This window comes from Panthera tigris, chromosome A3, assembly GCF_018350195.1.
Source record: "Panthera tigris isolate Pti1 chromosome A3, P.tigris_Pti1_mat1.1, whole genome shotgun sequence".
NCBI lineage: Eukaryota > Metazoa > Chordata > Mammalia > Carnivora > Felidae > Panthera > Panthera tigris.
The window spans coordinates 65,965,153-65,990,882 of NC_056662.1; the positions used below are offsets into that span (position 1 = coordinate 65,965,153).

Genomic DNA, 25,730 nt, shown 5'->3' on the forward strand with positions numbered 1-25,730 from the left:
GCCAGGTTTACAAGTAGGACACAGGATGGTGGGGTGAAAACAGGCTAGCACTTGGACGAAGATTGGGAAAAGAAGGAAAAATAACAATGTTTGGCATTTATGTACCTGACTTTTTCCTTTCAAGTTTTCTTTCTTGATAGGGTCAGGTTGTTTTTAGACTGACAAGAGATAATCCAGAGGCAGACTTTTCAGAAGAAATGGCTTCATCTAGCTTGGGGAATAGCTGTAGGGGGAGCGGGAGGAAGGGTGGAGGGGCAGAAATGTGGTGGATGAAGGCAGGCAGCCCCCTTGAAATATTTTAAAAGCCACCAGAAGAAAGGTGTCCAGGTCTCTTGTGTGCGTCAGCCCCTTGCTTTCTTATGACAGATCATTCCCCCAGCCCCTGAGATGGACTCCAACTCAACATGGGTCACACTCAGAGCACAGCTCAGAGGGGGCAAAAGCATTTAGGGGAGCTGCCCTGAATGCCCCTAACCCCTTGCTTTCTGCCCCAGAGTCCTGGGGAGCTGCCATTTATTCTTTACTAAGTGTTCTCATTTGAGGTCCCCGAGCAACACTCCTGACTGGGTGAGACAGGCCAGACAACGTCAAAGAAAGATGGTAAACAGGAGAGATGAACCAGTATGGAGTATCTACTCACAAGTTCAACCTGGGCCTTACAGAGCCCCATAGGAGGGATTAACTGTGGGTAAGAGCAGGGACAGTCCATGTAGAATCTCCCTAGTCCTCCATGGGGTTGTTTGACTTGATCACTTGACCTCTAGTATATTAAGCAGAGGCCTACTTGGTTAGGGTGCATTAGTCAAATATGGGACACAGACTGGGAGTCTTCTTCAGCAGAAATGGACTCCTCCTTGACCACTGCCTGGCCCTCCAGCATCTCTGAAAGGGACAAGCATCTCAATGGCCCTAGCTGTCTGGCTTGGAGGTGTGTGTGGTAGCGGTAGGGGGTGGATGTAGTTTTTAATCTTCCTCCCCTGATGAGACAACTGACCATCCTACATTAGTCAGCTCCTCCCCCAGACAAAGGGCTGAGGTGAGAGACTCCCAGATGGGATAGCTCTTCCAGGATCCTTTATTAGAAAGCCAGAGTTCCCCAGCAGGCATTATGACATTTTCAGTCCTCAACTTGCTTTCATTCAGGGAGCACAAGACCTTCTGAAGCAAAACTAGACAATGGGTGCTTAATAATTCACTAGCGTTGCACATAAAATATCTCATTATTCCAATTAATAGCACATACTGATGCAAGGCACCCATAACACATTTATTGCACAGGCACTTTCTAAGATCATTTTATGCCTGCCTGAGAAAACACACCTGCCCTAATGAGCTCTATCCAGCAAAATGGCCTGAACGTTGTTGGGTCAAAGTGGTTGTTATTTGAACCCACTTTAGGGATGTGTTTGCATCTGAGGGGGTAACTTGTTTTCTAAAAAATTAAGAGAGAATTACACCACTGGGACCAAGCAGCCCAGCTCTGGACCCTATAACTTGGGGAAGAGAACATACTTCTCCTACCCATTTTTCAGTGAAGCACAAAGTGTAGGGACACTTAATTGCCATTAATAGAAAACCCAACTCAAAATGGCTGGGAGCTAGATGCTTGCCATCCCAAAATGGCTGGGAGCAGTTGCAGGCACAACATCCAGGAGTGTTAATGACCATCTCCTCCCTGGAGTAGGAGATGAGAAACCTTCCCCTGAAGCACCCCCAACAGACTTATATCTCATTGGCCAGGATCAGGTCACATGTCTATGCCTAAGCCAGTCACCAGCAAAAGGAATGAGACCATGATTGGCTTGAGCCAATCAGGAACCACCTTCTGAAGCTAAGCATGGTTCCCATCTGAAGCAGGGAGCTGGGGAGGGGGGCAGTTTTTTTGTTTTGTTTTGTAGTCTTTTAATTTTTTTTATTCTTGAGAGAGAGAGACAGAGAGAGACAGAGACAGAGAAAGAGCATGAGAGGGGGAGGGGCAGAGAGAGAGGGAGACACAGAATCCAAAGCAGGTCCAGGCTCTGAGCTGTCAGCACAGAGATGGAAGCGAGGCTCAAACACCTGAGCCAAAGTGGGACGCTTAAGGGACTAAGCTACCCAAGAGCCCCGGAGGGGAGGATGTTTGAATTAAATCAGGTTTGTTAGTGAGGGAGAAGCTACACTCCAGCTGAGATGGCCAACCCCAAGAGCTGGCAGATGGCAGGGACCAAATGCATACATCCATTTCTGTTTAAGTGGCTTGCCAGAGGGCTCAGGGCTCTAAGTGGAAGAGCTGGAACTCAAACTCACAAAGAGGCAAGAGTGCATGCAGAAGATACGCTGGGCTTGTTCAGGTGTCTGCCAGGCCAGCCCCCATAAAGAAGGGCCCTCCTTCTCTGGGGAACTGGCTATTTTGTCATCCCGAAGGTGAGGGCCACTGCAATAGCTTTCTGGGGCAGGGGACCCTCCCCTCCGCGATGTGAAACCACAAGTCCCACCTCTGCCAACATCCAGCCGGCCCAGCTATCACACCACAGCTGTGTTTTTCCACCTCTCCTGCACAAAATAACTGCAAAAAGTCTGACGGTTTTTCCTCCGTCCACATTTGATTTATGGCTACAATTACAAGCTTTCCTTCACTCTGTCTGCATGCCAACAGATATCTTTTGCAAGTCAGCAGTGCTGCCATCCCAGCTCCTCTCTGGAGTCCCCAGCATGAGTACTGCAGGGGACCCTTCCCTCCGCATTCTGAGATACCAGGCCCTTCCAACACACCTCCTCTTGCCACCCCTGCCCATAATTGTCTGGGTGCCAGCTGCCTGGAGTGTATCAGAGTCAGGTGAGAAGCCGAATGATCTCTTTCAACAGAGACTCTGAAAGATAGGAGAGGCTACTCTCTCCACCCAACATCTACCTGGGATGTCTCAGGAGGCCCTGTCTGCAGCCAAGGCAGGGGGGATGGGTGCCTACCTCCCCAATAAGATCTTTACCATATGCTTCAGAGGGTTCTCATCCCTAAGAACAGACAAACCTCTGGGCCAGCCTCACTCCTGCCCTCTTTTGCTGCCCCTTCCTAAAATAACCACTCTGAAGTCAGGGTCACTAGATTTGAATCCTGACTCTATTTCTTGAACAAGTTACCTGCCTGTGTCCCAGGTTCCTTCTGTAAAATGGGGATAATGATAGGACTTACCTCATAGAGCTATACTTGGATTAAATAGGATCAGTTTTAAATCCTTAGCTTCATGTATGACATATAAGTGTTCTCTAAATGTCATTTCTCATTATGCCACTATTTATGCTTATTTTCTAACCTAGAGTAATTGTTTATTACCTCTGAGCATCTAACACCACCGGGCACAATCCAGGTTGTCCCCACATGGCATCAGTGATTCTCACAACCACCTGGGGAAGACAATGCTCCTGTCTTGCAAATGAGAACAACCCAGGCCCAAGGAGCTAGGACCAGCTCTCACAGCCAGGAAGTGAGAGAACAGAGGCTGCAGCCCAGATCCGGCAGAGCCCAGAGTTGCCACTTTTCTACTATGCCAACTGCCTTGCAATTACATTTTATCTGAGTAATATACATCTATATTTGGGGGAAGGGTAGTTTGGAGAAATTGGAGAAATCTGAGATGTGGGAAAAGAACATCACTGAATTAGGACACAAAACCACAGTTTCAGAGGTCACCAGGCATCCTGGACCGCCTCTAAGAAAAGAAGGCAGGCACTGCAGAACCTTGTGCCCTCCTTGTGTCTGTGCCTATTGCTGTCTGCTACCTGATTCTCCATAGTGAGCCCAGAAAAGTTGGCAAAAAGAGAATGGCCTCCAGGATCACCACATGGAAGCAGTCTGAAGGAAAAAAAAAAAAGCCAGGCATGTTAGGGCAGGGAGGTACAGGTGTGGCCCTTGGCCCAAAGAGGAAAAAGTTCTCCTTCTCCCTTCCCATTGCCCTCCTAAGCTAAATCAAGGATGTCGTTTGGGCAAATGTGCTAGTGGGTGGGGTCCCTGTGCTTGTTTAAAAAACTTGGTACACTTTCAGGCCAAGCCAGAACAGTGCTGAGCTGGGGGCTCAGTCCGGAGAGGAAAGGCCCATGGATGGCTCTCCCTTAAAACAGATGTGCCCTCACTCCTCACTTGTGGCAAGTAGCCCTAGACAGCTCTTTTCCTTCATCCTCTTCTTCCCTCGGCCCCACCTGCTCCATTCAGACAAGGCGAGAGTGAATCTGTTCTAGGAAGGCCACCTGGGCCACACGGGCCACACGGGCCACACAGGCCCACACGCCAGGGCCCCCACTGCTTCTGTGCTGGCCTCTGTTCACCTGAGACTTGGGGGTGGCATTAGGGGGTAAAGGGCCTTGGGTCCAGGGCTCTGAGGTCTGGGAAGAAGGTCATTTGGTGTGGCTGCCCAGGTTTGGGGTCAAAGCTCCAGCCAGCAACAAGGCATCCTATTACTTTGCTTTACCTTTTTCTCCGAGGGGCTGGGAGGCTGGGAAAGATTTGAGTACTTCTGAGTCCTCTGATCTAATATCCATCTCATGGCCATCTCAGCCTCTCCATGACATCTAGAGTGGGTAGTGGTAGCTATACTGCAAAAAGAAAAAAAAGAGAAAAGGGAGGTCGGCTGTGACCTTGAGCCTCTGGAGATAAAAAGCCTCTGTCTTTGGCCCTCGGGAGTTTGCAGCTGAAAAGCCCATGCACTTCTTGACATGTGGTCCCCATCCCCAACAGCATTTAACTTAGCAGTAGGGAGACAAGGCCAAGGAGGCTGGAGACAGATGACCAGGATCGGGGAGCTGAGCAATGGAGAGGTGGAGAGAGAGAGTGTGTCTTATGCCCTGTGGAGCTAAAAAGCACCTGGACTTAGATCAGACCCTTTCCTGTCCTAGAACACCAGCTCTCGCGACAACAGGGTGACTCTGACAAAGCACCTGGGGTGTCACACTGAAGACCAGAGCATGACTTTAGACCTTCGGTCTTTATGGTAAGGATGTGATTGCCAAGGCCAATGTCCAGCTGGCCTGTGGGAATGGGGATGCAGATTTGGAAGGAGAGGCTAGACCTGCAGTGATGGGTGCCTACATGAAGATGGGGTGGACAGGGCTCTGGAGAGAGGAGGGGAGGCCTCGGGGAACACAGTGTTCTCAGGAAACAGCAGTTCCTGTTGTTAAACCCTGGCTCCTCGCCTCCAACAAACTTCCTGATTCTGAACCGCATGACCTCAGTGCTGGCCCCTTCCCTGTGCAGACCATGAGGGGGACTCGCCTCTGTGAAGACCTGTTGGCACTGGGCTGCAGGATGCCCACCCTGACTCCCTGGGGGCAGACACTATGTTTCCTTTGCGCAGATTCATGGGAGGGGAGGGACAGAGGCCAAGCCCCGGGCTACTCCTCAGAGGGGCTGGCTTGCTTTTCAAGTGGCACAGTTCCCCAGACTGGGATCACAGGGACCTGTCTTCTTATCCCACCTGAGTCACTCACTACCTGGATGTGCTAGAGAAGGGTGTGTATTTCTTGGGACCTCAGTTTCCTTGCATGTAAACAAGAATGTTGGATCCCAGGACCCCTTTCAACTTCAAGGTTCCAGAATTTCACTTTGGAACCAGTTGGTGCTACATTAATACTTGTTGCATATTCCTACATTGGTTTACATTTGGGTGTCCTATAAACTCCCATGGTAAGAAAGGGCAGCTTTTCTCCCTTGGCAAGTCAGATCTTCCTGGAGAAAGGCCTGTGCTTTCCTAATGGGGGCTGACTCTCCTTCTGCCTCTGAATTAAATTCAACTCAATAAACATTTCCTGAGCCATGCCATGTGCCTAGCTTTGTGCTGGGCATTACTGACCTCAAGGAACTTCCCTCCAGGAATTCTTAGTCTAGTAGGGGAGACGGACAAAAAAAAAACCTCACTGAGATAAGGATCAGAGAGTAAGTCAGGGAGGAAAACAATTTCCTGGGTCAGGGAGGTCAGGGAAAGTTTCACGGAGGAGACAGTTCCTAAACTGGGTTTTGAAGGATGGATAGGAGTTCCAACAGGCAAACCAAAGCACATAAATCAAAAGCAGGTCTGTCTCCAGGACATGGCTTCTGCCCACTGACTGGGGCTCACTTTTATTTGCTTGTATATGAAATGGGGCCTGCATTTGCTGTCAGTTTAACCCTGTCCCCCACTCCCAGCCCCTCCCTTCCTCTCCCACAACCCCACTCTCACCGCTGCCCTTGGGCCCATGCCCTGCCCAACCCTCAGACTCCCACAACCCATGTGTCCGGCTGGCCTCCTGTGCCAGGAGCCCCCACAGCACCCAGCCTGAGTGTGGCAGCATCTGCCATGAGCTAAAGACTTGCTGGCTCCAGGGGAAATGCTCCAGGAGATCAGTTCATGTTGGGGCTGGAACAGGCCTGAGAGAGTCGAACTGTCAGGCTCAGAATCCAACTGCCCCCTCCTGCCCTGTGACTTCCGGCAAGTCCTGCCCCCTCTCTGTGCCTGTCTTCCCATCTCTTCCCATCTGTATAATGGCAGCGCTGTAATGAGGACTTCCAGCTGCAAGGTACGGAGAGCAGAGCTGAGCGCTGGGTAACAGTGGGTGGCTATTATTATCATTGGACACATTAGTGCTTCCTTATGATGCCTGGGCATGCAGTCCTGCCCTTGGGGCCCACCAGGGGGTCTGTGCAGGGGTGAAGACCATCCCCCTTCCCAGGAGATGCAAAGCCAGCCTTCCCTACTCACCCCCCCCAGGGCACGTCCCATGCTGACTGGATGAGATAAGGTAGGGGACGGTTTTGGGGGCACAGGCACCACTCTGAGGAAGAGTCAAATAGCTCTTTGCTATAAACATACAGTTCTAGGGATGGGGGTGGGGTGCCCAAGCCTGGCCCTTGTGTCTGGTCCACTGCCCTGTCCCTGGAACCTGGTGTCTGTTCCCCAGGCTAACCCCTCTCCCCGCCCCAGCCCTACCTTCTCCATTGCCAGCCACATCAGCAGCCCCTCAGAGGTTTGTAAGCCTACTTCTGGGTAGAGGGGCAGGGACACCCCTGGGCTGAGGCTGAGGAGGCTGGCCTTCTGCCCCGGGCCAGGCCGCCATGTTCTCCATTGTCTTCCCTTCTGCGCTCCCTGTTCACTACAAGTTCATTCTCCCACCATGGGGTTCATCGGTCAATATATAGGATTTCTATCCCCAATATCCTAACTTTGTTCCGTCCCTTCCCACTCCTGGACACAATACTGAGCCGCTTCCATCAAACTTTGCCCCAGGAGGTGCTGTGCCCTATTTCTCTTTGCCAATTCTCTGGGCTCCTATCTGTCCCTACTCTGCCCACCCTCCTTCACCACAGGGGTCTGCCACCTTTCCTTTATTCCTCACTCGCGCTGTGGCTCCTGTTTTCTCCCCAGATGCTGGCCCTGAAGGAGACTATGTGTTCCCAGAGTATTGGCCCTGGGTGACCATGTTTAAGGGAGGGAGAGGTCCAGTCTTTAGACCACTCCTGGGGTCTTGACATCAAACCAAGGTGCCTGTACATAGGCCCTGGTTTTTGAATTATCTATAATTAATGTTGTTTTTTGTTATTTAGCACTTTCTCATCAAAGGGCTCACTTCTTACTTGAGACTACCTGGCAGTTAGATAAGGCTGGGTCTCCTTCCAAATCTGCTGTCTCAGGCTGCTCCCTCTGATCTCATCCTCCTTTTGTCTAGATCAGTAGGTCTGAAGATAGATTGTCCTTCAAGGCTAACCTCGGATCTCGCCCCCTCTAGGAAGACTTCCCTGATTCCTGCCATGGTGTTGCCACCCTTCTCAGAATTCCTGGGGCAAATAGAATCTGTACCGGAAATCTGTTGTAAGCCATGTCCTCTGATTGTGGGTAGAAGTCACTGGGACTGTCCTCAGGGACAGCTCTGGCTCTCTCTCCTTCTGGACACTTGGGAAGGGTGTACATCTCCACCCACCTGAATCCAGGTGGGGTCATGTGACTTGCTATGTGAGTGGAAATGACAGGTGTCACTTCCAGCAAGGTAGTTTTAAACTCAGTATGTGCTTTTCCATGACAATTGTCAAAGTTCCCAATAATGGCTGCCTGAGTCCCTGTCTGACAAAAGACTGAGCCCCTACAGACCTGTGATGACATGTAATTGCGGGCAAAAAATAAACCTTTGTTGTTTTAAGCCACTGAGATTTTTAGAGCTATTTGTTACTGGAGCATAACCTAGCCCATCTTAACCGGTATATTGTGTGAACGGCCAAGATGTCCCACGTGACCATTCTGAGATACAGAATAGGTTCATGGTTCCTTATAATTTTCATTCAAATTATAAAAACTTTTGATCCTTAAATCTACTGGTGGCTGTGCTCACCGAAGCCACTGACTGGTCAGTGGGTCCTCCAAGGTACATAGGGGACGCTCTCCAAAGTCACTGTAGGCCATGGGCTTCATGCCAGGCTGGACGTGAACACCTGGTTCTGAAATCCTTTCGCCACACGGACATCAGTCGAGGGCACGCTCATCCCTCTTGGTCCAGTGGGCAAGCCCACTACTTTGGTCCCCTGTCTGTACAATGACTTCTATCCCAGAGATACCTTGGTCCTTCTGTGCTACTGGGTCTGGGTCCCAGGACTATCTGGTACACACCCTGATCTGTTTCAGTAACTTAAACCCTCAGAGAAAAGGGTTCAAGAGCAGATCTTCACTCTCCTGAAAGGCCCACAGGCTTAGTGTGCAAATTTAGCCACTGCCGCCCTGCCGCCACAGCCACCACCACTTCATCAAGCAGCTGCCAAGCCCCTTATCTCTATGACCGTGGGAGAAGGTGACACAGCTCCATGTGCCCACAGGGCTCCACTCGGGCCCAGATGGATCAAAATACTCAGGCACACCCTCTCCCAGAATGGTGGGTGGCTACTGACCTTACATGTGGGCATCCGGCTGCCCAGAACTGCGCAAGCCTGCTCTCGGATGCAGCAATGTCGTTTCTAAACGGAAACTTGTCCCCCAAATTGGCAGTCTTCCCCCGCACCTCCACCCCAGGGTAAGAATTTAAAGCCCCCCTCCCCACGGCACTCCACATGTGACTCTTGGCTCCTGGCTGCGCAGCCAGCCTGTGGCACGTCCCCATCACCCTTGAACATCACAGGGCCCACAGTGAATGTGGGATAGACACTGGTGGTGGGGAAGGAAACTGAGCCCCCGGAGCCATGCTCTCAGGCACAGCTGAAGGGACTCAGGCCACCATCAAGGACCAGAACATCCTCTCCCGCAGTCTCCAGACAGGAGCCGGCACCAGGTGAGGGTGAGGCAGAGGGGCAAAGGGGGCTGGGCCAGGGCCAGCGATGCCACTGTGCCCAAGATAGTGGTAGGACATGGCCCCAACAGTCCAGGACTCTCTGTGGCCGTTCCTTTCAACTGGAAATGTCTGCCCCCAGCCCATCTCCCCACCGCCACCACCGGGATATTCCTCCTCACCCTCCCAACACTCCAACCTCACTTTGCACAACCAGCAGATTCCTGAAAAGATGCCAGGAAATTGGGTTTTGGGAAATCATACCCTGCTCTGAATGCCCAGTGGGGAATGATGTGTTGAAATACATCCTCTGTAAATCCTTTCATAAAGTGACACCCCCACCGCCACTCCCACAGCACAGATCAGGTGAGCTCCCCTAGGGTGCTCCTCCTCTACCTCCTAAATTAATGAGCTATTCCCCACCAGCCTCACCTGGGATGGAGGTGGAGGCCAGGCTGGGGGGATCCTCTATCTCATAGAACAGAAAGGACAAATAATGAGCCGTTTGCCCTTTGCCGGCAGGACCTCAGGCCCCGCAGCGCTGTGAGTCACTGGTGATGAGTCACCGCGCATTGTTTGTGCTGATGATCTAGGGAGGAAGCAGTCACACTGCAGAAGTTGACTTTTCTCCTCTTGCTCTGGGATGTGAGGTTACGTGTGTGCGTGCCTGTGTGTACGTGTTTGCTTGGACCCCCCCTGAGTGCACGTGGGACGGGCACGTACCTGGAAAATTACGATTTCCCAACACATTTCGGATAAGAATGTCCTTCAATCACAAGCTGGTGTCTTAAAGCTAAAGCTAACAGGGCTATCGACTCTATAGGCATCAGCCTCTGGGACTGTCCCTCCATGGCACAGGGGGCATGTGGGCCCTGTTCCCTCAGCACTGCACCCACCTGGAACTGCCCTCTGCCCACCACATGTCAAACTTGTCCGTAAAGCGTGCCCCCTGCCCCTGCCCCCTGACGCAATTCACAAGGCCAGGAGTGGATGCAGGACTCGGGAAATGGGAATTGGAATGAAGATTGCAACTTCGGTCCAACTGTCCCCCTTACCAGAAGCCTAGTTGGGGTGGTGGGTGGCTGTTTTCCCCACACTGTGGGCTGGAAAGCAGAGAAAGTGGCTGCTGGAGAGTAGGAAGCAGATGCCCAGAGGAGCCGAGAAGGGAGAGGTCTTCTAAAACACAGAGCCCTTCGGTGCCTCTGCCCCACACATGCTGTTCCCCTGGTCCAAGGCCCGGCCCCCACCCACATGGTGCCCTCACCCTACAAGACCAGCTCAGGGGTCACCTCCTCAGTGAGGCCTTTCCCAAGCCCCCCAAGCAGGGCACCCCCTTCTTGCTCTGGGGCACCCCTTTTCTTCCTGCTAGTCATTTTGACACCACCCCCACCCCAACTATGCTCCTTAAGGGCAAGAACTGTGGCTCCTTTATCTTTGTACACCTAGCTCAGTGCGTTGAACATAATAGGTGCTCCATAAATACTCTGAGATCGATGTCCCAAGGCCAGTGTTGACCTTGACTCTCTTGGATCCCACAAATAAGTGACAAGAGCAGGTTTAACCTTGGTGTCTTCTGCCTCTAGGAAGCCTGAGTTCTTCTTGGCTTACAGGGTTGAGAGCAGCCAGTCTCCTTCAGTTGCCTCCCCCCACCCTACCCTGGGGAAACCGAGGCAGGAAGGCATCTGTTGTCTGCTCCAGGGAGCATTCTGAAGAACAGGAATGCTGCAAGCAGATGGGCTTGTCTCTGAATTGGTTGTGACAAGGTTGGCTACCAACAGCTAGTGCCCCTCGGAGCTGGCTTCAGGGAACTCCGTTTAAGGAATCAAGGGTGTCTTAAACTGAGGATAAGGGCCTTAGAAATCTCTTCCAACATTTTCTACACAAATGTAGGTAGCTACACATTTTTACAAATATGAAATCAAACTGTACATCCACTCTTTTGTAACCTGTTATTTTCACTCAGCAATAAATATATTGCAAACATTTTTGTCATGCTAATAAACCTGGATCTAAAACTTCATTTGTTGTTGGTAGTGTTTCCATCGTAAGGACACGTCAGGGTTAGATGTATACGTGCTGCTGTTGGACATTTAGCTTATCAGTCATTTTTACATTGAAAACAACACGATGAATGAATACCATTGTACACGCATCTTGACTGATAATCTCCATCAGATCAGTTACTCACAATAGCATTGATGCACTAAAGGGTAGGCATTAGGGTTTTTTTTTTTTCAGTTTTTTGTTGCATAACAACCAACTGCTGTCCAAGAGAAGATTGTACCAGTGAAAATTTCCCTTTCCAGCAGTCTTTAAGAGCAATATTCCCTCACACCTTACCACTCCCACGTTTCTGCAAATGGTTTTCAAAGCGTCAATCAGCCATAAGAAATCAATTTTTCCCTCTCTGCTTAAAATATGCTTCACAGCAATCAGTCACAAGAAATAAACTCTTCCCTTCCCTGCTTAAAGTATAGCTTCACAGGAGAAAATCCAAAGTCACAAGAGAGGGCGTGACACCCACTGAACAGCCTCTACCATGTACCAGGCATGAGACACGTTCACTCTCATTCAATCCCACAAAGTAGATACTATTGTTCCCGTTTGACAAATGAACAAGTGAGGGTTCAGAGAAGTTGAGAGACTTGCCTGAAATCACATAGCCAGGATGTGGCCAGAGTCAGGCTCTGACCCCAAGTCTGAGGACAGGGTCCATGACCTCCATCCTCATGGCTCCTGGAGACATACAACGTGGCCCTAACGCATACTTTCCAACCTCATCCTCTCCTTGCCCTGGTCAAGTCCCCCTGCTTTGGCCACACTAGTCCCCTCCAAAGGGTGCATACCCTCTGTTGGCATGGGCACAGCAAGATGGTGGAATCAGGGACGATTTTTTTATTGCTTAACTATACTTTCTACCACAGCAATATTTTACTCATTTAACAAAGAAACAAAGTTTTTTAATTAAAAAAAAAAACTCATTGTCAAGATTCTCTCTTTAAGAAAAGAGTCCCCTCCAATGTCCCCAAACACACACGTGTGCATGCATACACATGCACACATGCTCACATGCTGTGACAACTTGGGGTTAGTGGGCTACAGGCTGTTGGTGGGAGGGAGTAGAGCATCTCAGAAGCATCCTGTGACTTTCCAAGGTGAGGCTGGGGGTCATGCCCACCCACAGTCAAGTCTCCCACAACAGGACAATGGCCTTTGAGGACATCCCAGAGCTACCGCTGGCCTCTCTCTCCTCTAGAGACCTGACCTCCCCCGACTCAGGCCAGCTGTCTCTGGCACAGACCCTCAACCAGCCAGGCCCTGGGGAAACAGCTGGACCCAAATGACTCCAGCGGCTGCAGCTAAATGGCCAGGCCTTCCAAAATAAGCAAAGGGAAGCTGAGGGAGCCAAGACTGCCAGCATCAACGAGGGAGTCAGCTGAGGGCAGCAAGTGAGGGACAGGGCCTGGGAACATGTTGCTCAGGGGGAGCCAGGAAAGCTGCATGGGCCTGGTCTAAGAAAAGGGTAGAAACAGGGACTTCCCCCACTCTACCCACATCCACACATGTAAACTAGAACACAGTCCTTCTGGAACTCTTGCAATATATTTAAGGTTTATAGAGTAAATGCATTATATACTGGATGGATGGATGGATGGATGGATGGATGGATGGTTGGCTGGGTGGCTAAACACAGCAATGAATGCATACATCTGGTGGATAATGAGTAAATATGTCTGCTTCCTTTGGAGGCCAGTAATACCAAGGTGAATCAAGAATCATAAAGATGTTCATACTCCTCTAGTCCTTAATCCCATTCTTGAGAATTTGCTATAAGGAAATAATTCAGAGGAAAACAACTGCTCTAACCCCCAAAGGTTGCAGCAGCATTGCTTCTAATAGAGCAAACCAGAATGGCTCAAGCAAGCAGTGACCCAGGCTAGTGAGTAAATTATGGAAAAATATTATATTATGCAGTTATTCAAATGAAAATAACTGAATAACAATGTAAGGGAACCATATTTCTGAAATAGTATTAAGAAGTAAAAATGTGTATATTTGCAGAGCCATGTTTTAAGTCAGGAGGAAAGGTATTTTGGTGGATAGAACAGCACAGGCTGGGACATTAGATCCGTATTCCAGTACACTTGCATCTCAGGCCCATCATTTAACCTCTTCTGCCCCACTTTCCATATCCCTGCAGTGGGAACAATGAGCAAACGTCTCCTGGCTGGGAGGACTGCATTAGCTTTTACATGTGCGGGTACTTTGTAAACTGTAAAGCTCATCACATGCTAGTCAAAATTATGCATCTGTGTTGAGATTAGAAGGAAAACAAAATAAATATAGTGGTGGAGTTAGAACTGGAGGAAATGCAAACTGAAACAAAAATAATACAATATTTCATCCATATCAAATTTCACCAAACAAACAAAAAGTACACATAGAATATCCTCAACACCTGACGCGATTAAACCTGAACCCTGTCTTTGTTGCTCACCTTGATAAGGCAGAGCTGGGCTGGGGACAAGGCAAGAGGAATTGTGGGAGGGGCATCTGGAGATGGAGGGCTCTACAGTCCCTTGCTCCCTGGATAAGGACAGAAAAATCCAGAATCCAGATTCACTGGGCATGGGGTACCTTCGGGCGCTGCGGTTCTGTGGATAGCAGCCCTTGGTCTGGACTGTGAGCTCAGAGAGAACAGGGCTTCCTGGAAGGTACAGGGGATGGCCCTACAATCCCCCAACAGTAGCAGCCCCAGACCCAACTTACAGCTGTTTGAAATTCAGTTCAAGGGATTTATTTGGCTGCTGCTGCAGGTAAAATTGTGTTTGTTCAAGAATAGGTCCTGCGGGAGCCGGGTGGGCGGGGACAATGGAACCCAAAGCAGCAGGCAGGTGGCTCAAAAGAACCCCCACGCAGTGGGCTCCAGGTTTTCATATTTGTGATCCCCAAGAAGTAAATGCAGTCACCTCCTTTTACAGACAAGGAAGCAGAAGCTACTCCAAACTTCTTCGATGCTGGCCCACTGGGCACAGTCTGGGGGAAGAAAGGATCAGCGGTGGGAGGAACAGTTCTCCAGGGACCCAGGTCCCGGCTGAGTCACTGGGCCCGGGGGTCCACTTTGCAGCCTCTGTTACTCACTGCCGGAGACTATGACTTAATTCCCTGTGGGCGATGCCACCAGGCACACGAGGAGATGGGAGATGACTGTGACACAGAAGCTAAAAGCCTCAATTACCCTTCATGACAGGAACATAGGACATTTTTATGAAGAGAGAAATTTTTGCCTCGTAAATCTCAGCCTGAGCTGCTGGTGACCATGGTTACATCCAGAGGCACAACCAGAGGCAGTCTCATCAAGGCGGGGGATCACCCCAGCCTCTCACCTGCTCATTAAGCCCCAGGACAGTGCTCTGGGGGAGCACTTAGGGGTCAGCCAGGATTAGGCCAGGGCAGGCATCAGGAAGGGCCAGAGTTCAGGTACATCTCTGGCTCCCAGCCTTGGCTTCTGGTGGGAAAGAGAGGGGGCGCTTTAAAAGGTCCTGCCACTGGGGTCCACCCTCAGAGATTCTGATGTAATTGGTCTGGGGGGGGGGGGCGGGGAGCCTGGGCATTGGGAGCTTTAAAAGCCCTCTAGGTGATTCTGAGGTACAGCCAAGGTTGAGAGCCAAATAGACCTTGCGCTGCCCTGCCAATCAATGAATCCAAGGGGAAGCTTTCAGCAAGTGCAAGCTGGTGGGAGGAACCAGAAATAGAACACAGTTTCTGCCCAGGCTCATTTACATGAAGCCATAGGGGCTGACCCTCCACCCAACAAGCAGCAGATAGCCTGGGAGGAGGGCCCCATGCAGGGTATGTATGGTACCTTGGGGCTGAACATGTTCTGGGGCTCCCACCAATGCACACCACCAATGCCCTTCCATGCTGTCATCACACACGCATATGTCCTCTTGGGCCTGCTGTCTTGCCCCTCTGCCCTTCACTAAGTGTCCTAGTACAGCAGACCCAGCTGCCCAAGGATCCCCTCTCCTTCTCCTTATGAACATTTGCTGGCCGCATCAGGCACGTAACAAGCACCAGGACTGCCGGGCAGCGGGCTAAGAAGAAGCGGGGACACAGGAGTCAACAAGGCTCCCTCAAGGACACAGAAGTCCTGATCACTTAACAAGTGGAATCCAAGCATCTGACGAACTGCCTCAGGAGGGTGCGAGAAGAGGTTGACGAGAGCCTCTAGCAACTCCCATTCTTCCAACAAAATTACAGGCAGCTTCCATACCTTTCCATGTACTCTTGAGTATTAATAAATAATCCCATACTCTGTAATAAAAAGCCTAGTTCAATCAAATATCAAAACCCCAAACTCCCACCCATTTTTAAACAGCTATCCTCTCCTCTGCCAGTCAGCTCAGCCTTGAGGCGGCTCAAGGTTCTTAGGTGTGCCTGGCATTCAACACCTCTCGGGGAAGATTCCAGGCTCAGAGAGACCCCCCATGGCTGGGGTCCTGGGACTTGACAATGTCTCCTAAAATGACAGAACAGCATAAGCCCGTTCTATATTTGGCTACTTACACAATATTCAAATTTCTGTGGGTTGTTGATGTTGCTTGTTTTCAAATAAGGGCATTTAAGGATATGAATTTTCATCAGAGTACATCTCATTAACATTTATTGCTGTCCCTAGCCTTCGATACTGATAAAAGTAATATATGCTTATTGGACAACAACTCATACAACTCAGAAAAGCATTCATTAATTCACTCAACAAATATTTACCCAGTGCCTTCTGTGTACCTGACATGGTTCTTGGCACTAAAGATACATCACGAAATACATTAGACACAGACCCTGCGCTCAGAGAGCCTACAGTTCATCATGGCGTCAGATAGAAACTAATAATTATGATGTCACGTGATGCAGAAAGATTAAAAAAAAAAACCAAGCCTACCCACCATCCCAAAGCCCAGAGAATTCCATGGTTCCCATTTGAGTCCATGACTTTCTGCTATCAGCATTATTATTATACATAGCATTACATTGTGAATATTTCCCCTTACCAATGGGTATTTTTCAGCCAAATGATTTTAGTATTTCAAAATGTGAATGAATCACAAAGATCTTAGTCATAGAATCTTTAAAGCTGAAAGAGTCCTTAACAGGCTCCTATTCTGTGGGTGTGTGAAAGGGGTATAAAAATCAGGAAATGGTAGGAATGATGAATTGTAGAGGTACAGCCTTCCTGATGGCATGCACCTTGTGGGAAGGGAAGGAGGGAAGGGAAGTTAAAACCCTGTGTTGGCTAGACATATCTGTTTAAGAGTCAACTCCAACCCTCCATGTGAAAAGCCACTCTCCCCCTTCCCGCCCCCGCACTGACAGATAAGGGTCCGGAGACCCAGACGACTTGTGTGCCCAGGTGGCCCATGGGTGACGCGATCAGGATGGCTGATCGTGACCATCACACCGCACCAGCTCCAGAAACCAGTGGCCAGGTCTTCTCACCTCCCTCTGGATTTCTGAAGCATGTGAGTAATTGCTTCTACCTTTTCAGCAAAACCCAAGGTTGAGGGAATCAACTTTCAAAGCTAACTTTCCCCCCTTTTAAGGGAAGACATTGTACTCCTTGGAGCTGCAAGGCTGGCCCTTTTAACACCTTCTTAATTCAAAGGCTGAATTTGGCTCGAACCCCCTTCTCTCAACTGCAGCCAACCTGCTGCCGAATTTCAAGTTGATTTAAACTTTGGAAAAGTCTGGTGCGTGTCTTTAGTTGGAAGAGGTTTTTTTTTTTTCCTTCCTTTTAATCAGCTCATAAGTCAATAAGCAGCGTGGGCAATAAAGTTCATACTTGGAGAAACCAAAGACTAAATTACCATCTGCATTCACACCCAGGGTAGATGGTCTCAGCTTTCAAGAATTTAGTGTTTGTCTTGGAGAAAACTGAGAGCCTAAATGCAGCCAAGGGAAAGAGAAAGAAATACCACTTCAGCCCTGAGCTCTGCTTCCCCTGCACACACAGGAAGGATGGTAACGGAAGCATGATAATCAGGAACCACAGACGGGGGAGACATCTGTGCAGTCTGCTAGTTTGAAGGTTCTGAGGAGATCTCGCATTGCCCTCCACATGTTTGTGCAAGTGAACTCACCAGGGCATCTGCTGATGGCACCCTCTGTGATTGCTAGGTCATCATTTCCAAGTGATCCCCTTGAGGGTGTTTAAGTTTTCCAACCAAACTTCAAGCTTTGGGCAGGAACCTTGTGGGGCTTGGGGGTTTGGGTTGTTTCAATACCACCCACCCGGAGCTCTTCACACTGGCTCTGCTGTGATGAGAAGGGGAAGATAAAAAAAGATGTCAAAAGTTGTGTTTCCTGCCTCACTGACAGGCCACATAACATGGAGCAAGTCACTTAGCTTCTGTGAGTCTCAGTTTCCCCATCTGAAAAATGGGGATAGTAGTGTCTGCCCTGTGAGGTTATGCCACATTAAATACAGCTTGTTGGGCCGCCTGGGTGGCTCAGTTGATTAAGTGTCCGACTGTGGCTAAAGTCATGATCTCAAGGTTTGTGATTTCAAACCCTGCGTCAGGCTCTGTGCTGACAGCTCGGAGCCTGAAGCCTGCTTCTGATTCTGTGTCTCCCTCTCTCTCTGCCCCTCCCCTGCTTGTGCTCTCTCTCTCCCTCTCAAAAATAAATAAACATTTAAAAATATTTAAATACAGTTTGTTAAACTGTGGAAGGTTATATAAAGTTAGTTAATATCTTTACTGTTAAATGCTAATTATCCACATGGAGACTTCAATTGTATCACGAAGAACATTCATCTCATTTCATTCTCTTCTCCACAAGATCCCAAAGAGAAAACATTATAGGAAACTTCTGAAGCAAAAGAATAAACCACAAATTGATAGAACCTAGCACTGAGCTAGAGGTTTCTCACAAAGACCCATTTATTCCACCACGAGGCTATGAGGTGAGAAATATCATTGTCCCCTTTCAGGTGGGCAGAGGCTCAGAATGATTTTCAGCGATAGCCTTCCTCAAGGTCACCCTTGAGGTCACCCAGCTAAGAAGAAGTCACATTGGTATGCTGGTAAACTCTTTGAAGGGGAAAAAAAAGAAGGCTTGACTTGCAGGGCTTTTGCCAATCGCTATGGTGTAAATACTGTCACCACGACTAATTTCACACTAACCAGTACTAGCCAGTTTCAGCACACTACTTGACCACTAGCATCTGGAAGTTTCAGTTTCATCTCCCAGTTTCAGGTAAGGATCATTTCCTGAACCGGAGACTGACCTGCCACCCATAAGCAGAAAATTCCGGGGACCAGGGAGGAACCGGGACTGGCTGAGTCACCTAGGGCTCCACCCCCACACCCACCCAACCAGATCCTGTGGGGCAGCACCTGAAAACATGTGTTCTGCACACAGACCTGTTATGTGCACTGGAGTTTGGATACCACCCAGCCCTCAGCTGCCAAGAAGGTTATCAGGCCAGTCACCCCAAAGGCCCCCTCCCACGCCCGTCTCCCACACACAGCGGGAGCCCAGGTATCTGAGGAGAGAGAAGACAGCTTCCCCAGCGACCCATACTAAGATTCTGGTCTCGGTGTCCACGTGGGGGCTGGATCATGGTGGTGAACTCGTAGCTCTGTCTTTATAATTATCTGTTTTCACCACATCTAGGATTCCACTTGATTACAAGCCTCACCATTATTTCATTTACCACCAAGAAAAAAAAAGTGTTGCCAAATTATTTTAAAATATGAAAAAGTACATTTTAGAATCAGTGAAATATCTATGCAGTGTATGTACATTCACATACACATTTGACTTCACAACAGTTCATTAAATAGTCTGCCCTTTGGGGCGCCTGGGTGGCTCAGTAGGTTAAACATCCAACTCTTGATTCCCGCTCAGGTCATGATCTCATGGTTCATGAGTTTGAGCTTCAAGTCGGGCTCTATGCTGACAGTGCAGAGCCGGCTTGGGATTCTCTCTCTCTCTCTCTCTCTCTCTCTGCCCCTCCCCCATTCACACAGGCATGCTCCCTTTCTCTCTCTCAAAAAAAGTCTGTTCTTTGAGGGAAAGGCTGGGTCTCACTCATCTTTATTTTGTCCTCTGTGATCCATCAGGCTTGGTTGAATAAATGCCTACCAGCATATCATTATACACAATTTCTTGATCACTTATCAATAAATGCCCCAGGCTCTGCACCAAGCACAGCACCTTTAATCTCAGCAACAATCCTATGAAATAGGCACCAGATTCTTGCCACTTTACATAGGAGATCAATGAGACTCTGGGAGGCCACATAACTCGTAACAATCCCACCTGCAAATGAAACCCCAGGTCTGAGACTCCTGACCCCATTCACAATACCAGCTCCTCAAAGATGTTCAAAAATGTTCACTGAACTGAACTGCAGAGTGCTTCCACCTTAGTCTTTTGCTCAAGGCTGGACAATAAACCAGACTGATTTCTCGTTGGTGCTTAGGTTGTAGAAGGACGAATACCATTTTTAAAAGCAAAGTTTTCTCACTTCTGTTGGGGTTTCAGCTTTCTTAGACTTTGTGAAGAGAAACAGGCGGGCGGATTTTCTGAGCTTTGGTAACGTCTGGAGGGCTTGCTGGAATCAGACCTTTAGGTTGTAAACTCCAGGGCGCAGGCACTGAGAAAGTTCTCCCCCACCAAATCTCCCTTGGGATTTGGTTCTTGCAATCTACCCTGTTTTCCAAACCCAGGTTGTGTCCCATCAGTTCCCATGCCTCTCCACCCCCACCCCCACACTGCTACAACCTGGGGGTGGCCTTGCCTCCCTGCAGAGCCATCCTAATGAGTGTGGGAAAATCCCTGTGCTCTTCCACTCAGCTGCAACCAGGTGGGGATTTTTCAGAAGGCATTTGTATTAGGAGAAGAAAGCACAATAGCACAGAAGACGAAAAAGCTTAGATTGCTTCACCAAGGTGTAGACACACACTGCTTTGGCTGGCTCAGAGTTTACTGGGTCCACAGCATCACCACTGCCCTTCCTCTTTCCGGACATCACTTCCATTGTTTGTGGCTAGCTTACTAATGCCTTTCTCCAAAGTAGTTCAGTCCAGGTGGGTTTTATTCTTTTCAGGTCCTTAATTTCCTTTTTTTTCTTTTTTAAAGATTTTATTTTTAAGTAATCTCTACACCCAACGTGGGGCTTCAACCCCCAACCCCAAGATCAAGAGTCACACGATCTGCATACTGAGCCAGCCAGGCACTCCTCAAGCTCTTATTTCTTTTGAACGGTTTTGTTGTTGTTTTTAGTGTGTGCAGGTGTGTTTTTGTCATCGTTATATGCGAGCGTGGGGTGTTCTGTGGGGGTTTTCTGGTGGCCATTTGACACAGGGAGATTTGAGGAGGAGCCAGCCCATCTTTCTGCCCATGTGAAGGATCCTGTGCAAGGGAGGGATGGTCCCCTCCAATTAAAGAGACCATGTGATTCAGCTCTGCCACTCTGGAATACATGGAAGCATTTGATATCAGTCAGCCTGCCTCTTGAATCTGAAGATTAAAAGGCTGTTGTTCTACCATGAAGCAAACAAAGTGGCCGACTCCATGCAGAAGCTCTCCATGTTCCCGCCAATTTTCAGTGACCTAAACACGATCTACAATAAAGTCTCACCAAACCTGATTTGTCTACTAAGAGCATGGGCAATACGTTTGGGAGCTAGCTTAAGGTCTACTTCTACTAGCCTCATTCATTATATGTTTCTTAGTGTTTTTATGTTAAAAATTGTATCACAGCACTATGACAGAGCAGTTTGTACACAGAACTTTTCGTCTAGACCATCATTCTTAACTGCACCCCAACTTCTGATTTCATGTTTGTGAGTTGCCTTTGGGCTTCATCCGCAAACAGATTTTAGCTTTATTGCAAATCACAGTCTGTTGTAACTTAAAATTTCCAGGGGGACTGAACAGCCCAGTGAGCATTACTGCTCACACCAGCACTGCTTCTCTGCTGCTGCCCTAAACCTTTCCATTCCACCAAAGACCCAGCCACTCTTCCCCTCCATTCTCAGTATGTGGTCACACACCTATGACAGGGACAGTGTATCCGTGTAAGTGAAGTGTAGCATTAGGTCTGACACATAGTAGGTGCTCCATAAATGCTGGGAGGAATATGAATTTCCCATGCAGACCAGTCAGATAATTTTTCTATGTGACCTTGGATGGTCTACCTAACTACCCATGCTCTTCCACAGCCTCCCTACTGGAGGAACAAAATAATGCAGCACTAATTCTGTCTGGGAAATCCATGGGGGTGGGAGGTAGCGGGAAGGGGAGTGAGCCTGAATTTTCCAGGCCGGAAACCTAACTGAGTCTTAAAAAAAAAAAAAAGCATCCCCTGGATGGGATACTAAGGGCAGGGAAAGGACAGTCTGTGGAACACTGCTGCCATCTAGTGGTTTACATGCAAATGACAAATTTTATGCCAAGAGACCAGAGGCATTCAATAGGGTAATAAAAATCTCAGAATCTTCAAATATTGGCATTTAAAGAATCATCACAGGCAGAGAGTCAACAAATGCTGATCAAGTCAACAAATGCTCCTTCTGGGCCCAGCCCCTGCTGTGCACTGGAGTGGGGCTGGCAGTCCAGGGGACTAGAGAAGACAGACTGGTCCACCAAGCACAGGACCCCGCTGAAACAATATCCTGCAGAAAACAAGCAGACTCTGGTGGAGGGCAGGGGACTGGAATCTCACTTTATATACATCTATTTGGCTTGTGTTTTTAAAAATAGTTCTTACTTAGGGGCGCCTGGGTGGCTCAGTCAGTTGAGCGTCTGACTTCCGCTCAGGTCATGATCTCACAGCTTGTGGGTTCGGGCCCCAGGTAGGGCTCTATGCTGACAGCTCAGAGCCTGGAGCCTGCTTCAGATTCTTGTCTCCCTCTCTCTCTCTGCCCCTTCCCCGCTCATGCTCTGTCTCTCTCTCTCAAGAATAAATAAACATTAAAATAAATAAATAAATAAATAAATAAATAAATAAATAAATAAATAAAAATACTTCTTACTTCAGTAGTTATAATGAATTTACTGCATATTACTGACCATATACTCCCTAGGGCAATGATTCTTAACCTCTGACCCTTCTTAGATACACTTCAGAAGATCCATGAACTTGAGTGGGAAAAAATTACATCTTTATTTTCCTGAATCTTGAAATGAAATTTAGCATTTTTTCAAGTATGAATCAAGCAACAAACTGTGAGGGTTATTAGCAGAACCTGTGACTTCATTATTCATAGAAATTATAAAATATTTTCTTATCATAGTACAATTGTTGCAGAGATCTCAAATTATTTATTCATCACTACTTTGAAATTATGGTGATTATTAAACCTGCTGCTAGATCTTAATATTAATTAGATAGCATATAATATTAAATCACTCACCTTTTAAAATATGTCGGTATGTGTATTTCAATATAATTGGCTACCAGCATGGGCACTGGCAAAACCCTTTGAAGAAAGTCCAGGGAAACCTGGCTTAGCACCCTTGTCCCTTCAGACATGGTCACCTTATTCCCATCTCACGCCCCAAAGAGCGTACAGAACTTAGCTATGGAGACCAAAGCCTGCACTCTGGGGACACCGATAGCCCTATTTACTGCATTCTGATTCTCTAACATCCATGAAGTTCAAGGCCTCTCCCTTAGATCTCAATTTGGACACCTAACGGATCTCTTCTCTCAGACTCACCAACTATGACCACACCTCCCCTCACTCTACTGTCTTTGGCTGTAGCCACAGCCAGGGACAAAGGCACTCAGCTTCCTTCAGTCCTCCAGCCTCCACGAAGGCCAGCCCCGCCTACCCCACCCCCACTAGGGCACAAGGACCTCTTCAACCTCTCTCTCCCCTCTCTGGGCAGCAGGGCCTTTTAGCCTTGGCAGACATGACCTGCACGTCCTTCCCCAGCCACCCAGTGGGAAGGCAATTAGAAATTCATGAACAGAAAATGCCCGGTGCAATGTTTCCTTTCAACTCTGGCAGAGTGAAGCAAATTCTCTGAAAGCTCCTGAAAGAAGACTATAATTGTGAGCACTGCCAGCACAGCCCTGGAGCTGAGACACGAAGCAACAGGCCTGTTCCAACACTGTCCCAGGGGTCCCAAGTTTAAAATCGCCACTGGGGTGTTGAGAAGACAATACTTTGTCTTTCAATAGTCTTTCAATACTATGTTTTTAAGCTTTTATCTTGAGATAATTGTAGACAATTCACATGCAGTTGTAAAAAAAATATGAGAGAACTTGTGCACCCTTGACCCAGTTCCCCCCAATGGTAGCATCTTCCCAACCCATATCACAATATCCTAACCAGGATATCAACACTGATTTAGTCAAGATACAGATCATTTCACCACAAGGATGTCTCATGTTGCCGTTTTATAGCTATGCCCACTTCTCTCCTGCCCCCATCCCCTCCTTAATCCATTTCTATGGTTTTGTCACTTCAGGAATCCTTCACTCAGCATAATTCTCTGCAGAGTCATCCAGGTAGTTGCTCATTATCAATACTTTGTTCTTTAGATGGCGGGGTGGTATGCTATGGCATGAAGTACCACAGCTTGTTTAACTATTTACCTGTTGAAGGATATCTGCATTGTTTCTGATTTGGGGCTATTATAAATAAAGCTGCTATAAACATCCGGGTGCAGGGTTTTGTGCAAACACAAATGCCTAGGAATGCAACTGCTGAGTCATATGGTAGTTACATGCTTCTTTTTTTAAGAAGCCACCAAACTGTTTTCCAGGGTGGCTGTACCATTTCACAGTTTACCAGTTCGAGCAAAGTATAGAAAACTTGCTTTTCTTTATATTATTCTATCCTCCTTCATTTGCAATACAATTGTGTTATATTTCTTCTGCATACATTCCAAACCATATCTGTGTTGTTTTTTTGCTTCAACAATTAAGCATAATTACAAAATTTGAGAAAGAAAGTCTATTGTATTCACCTATTTTTTTGTTTTCCATGGTCTGCCTTCCTGATATTCTAAGTTTCCTTCTTTTACTGAGTCGTTTCTGTTTTAAAAACTTCCTTCAGCCATTCTTTTAGGGCAGGTACACTGGTGACAAATCCTCTTTGTTTTCCTTTGTCCAAGAATTATCTTTTCTCTTCATTCTTTTTTTTTTTTTTAATTTACTTATTTTGAGAGAGAGAGAGAGAGAGAGTGTGTGTGCTCTCAATTTGGGGAGAGCCAGAGAGGGAGAAACAGAATCCCAAGCAGGCTCCAATGCAGGGCTCAATCCCCCCAACCATAAGATCATGACCTGAGGCGAAATCTGGACTCATCAGAGCCACCTAAGCACCCCCCCCCTTTCATTCTTAAAGGATACTTTCTTAAGATCTAGAATGCTCGATTGAGGGTTCTTTCCTTTCAGTACTTGAAAATTATTGGAGGGGTGCCTAGGTGGCTCAGTTGGTTAAGCATCCAGCTTGGGCTCAGGTCATGATCTCGTGGTTTGTGACCTCAAGCTCCGTGTCAGACTCTGTGCTAACAACTCAAAGCCTGGAACCTGCTTCAGATTCTGTGTCTCCCTCTCTCTCTCTGCCCCTCCCCTGCTCATGCTCTGTTCCTCTCCCTCTCAAAAATAAATAAAACATTAAAAAAAAAAAAAAGAACATTATTGGGCCTCTTCTTTCTGGCTTCCATGGTTTCTGATGAGAAATATACCATCATTCAAGTTGTTTTCCATTATAGGTAAGCTATTGTTTCTCTCTTGCTGCTTCTGAGATTTTTTTTCTTCTTTGTCTCTAGTTTTCATAAGTTTGACTAGGATAAGTCTTGGTAGGTTTCTTTGGGCTTATTCTCTTGGAGGTTTGTTCAGCTCATGCATCTACAGATTCATGTCTTTTGTCAAATTTACAAAGTTTTCAGCTGTTATTTCTCTGAGTACTTCTTTAGCTCCAACCTCTTTCCTCTTCTGGGGCTCTGATGACAGGAAGAACATTAGGTCTTTTGTTATGGTCCCACATGTCCCTGAAGTCCATACAATTTTTTTTTTTTGAGTCTTTTTTTTAGTGGGTTGGTCAGATTAGGTAACATCGACTGTTCTATCTTCCAGTTTACTGATTCTTTCCTCTGTGCCTTTCATTCTGCTGTTAAGGTTTTTATTATGGTTATATTTTTTTTAGTTCTCAAATTCCATTTGGCTACTCTTTATATCTTCTATTTCCTTGCTGATACTTGTTTTTATTTTTCCATTGGTTTCTAGTTCCTAATTGTTTTTTGAAGTATTTGTATCATGGCTGCTTTAACACCCTTGTCAGATCATTCTAAAACCTGTTATGAAGGGCACCTGGGTGGCTCAGTCGGTTAAGCGGCTGAATCTTGATCTCGGCTCAGGTCATGATCTCACAGTTTGTGAGTTTGGCCCTGCGTTAGGCACTGCACTGACAGTGTGGAGCTTGCTTAGGGTTCTCTCTCTCTCTCTCTCTCTCTCT

The 25,730-nt window shown here is 47.8% G+C and overlaps 1 protein-coding gene across 1 annotated transcript in view; it reads right to left on the reverse strand.

The window, feature by feature from the left end:
- Positions 1–25,730, reverse strand: part of MCFD2 (multiple coagulation factor deficiency 2, ER cargo receptor complex subunit) — an 84,987-nt gene that overhangs the window by 15,914 nt on the left and 43,343 nt on the right. Inside the window, exons 5-7 of the transcript XR_006215695.1 lie at positions 17,391–17,565; positions 4,443–4,566; positions 3,757–3,829 (exon numbers count right to left, since the gene is read on the reverse strand). The gene's annotated coding sequence lies outside the window, so the exon portion shown is untranslated. The remainder of the gene's footprint in view (positions 1–3,756; positions 3,830–4,442; positions 4,567–17,390; positions 17,566–25,730) is intronic.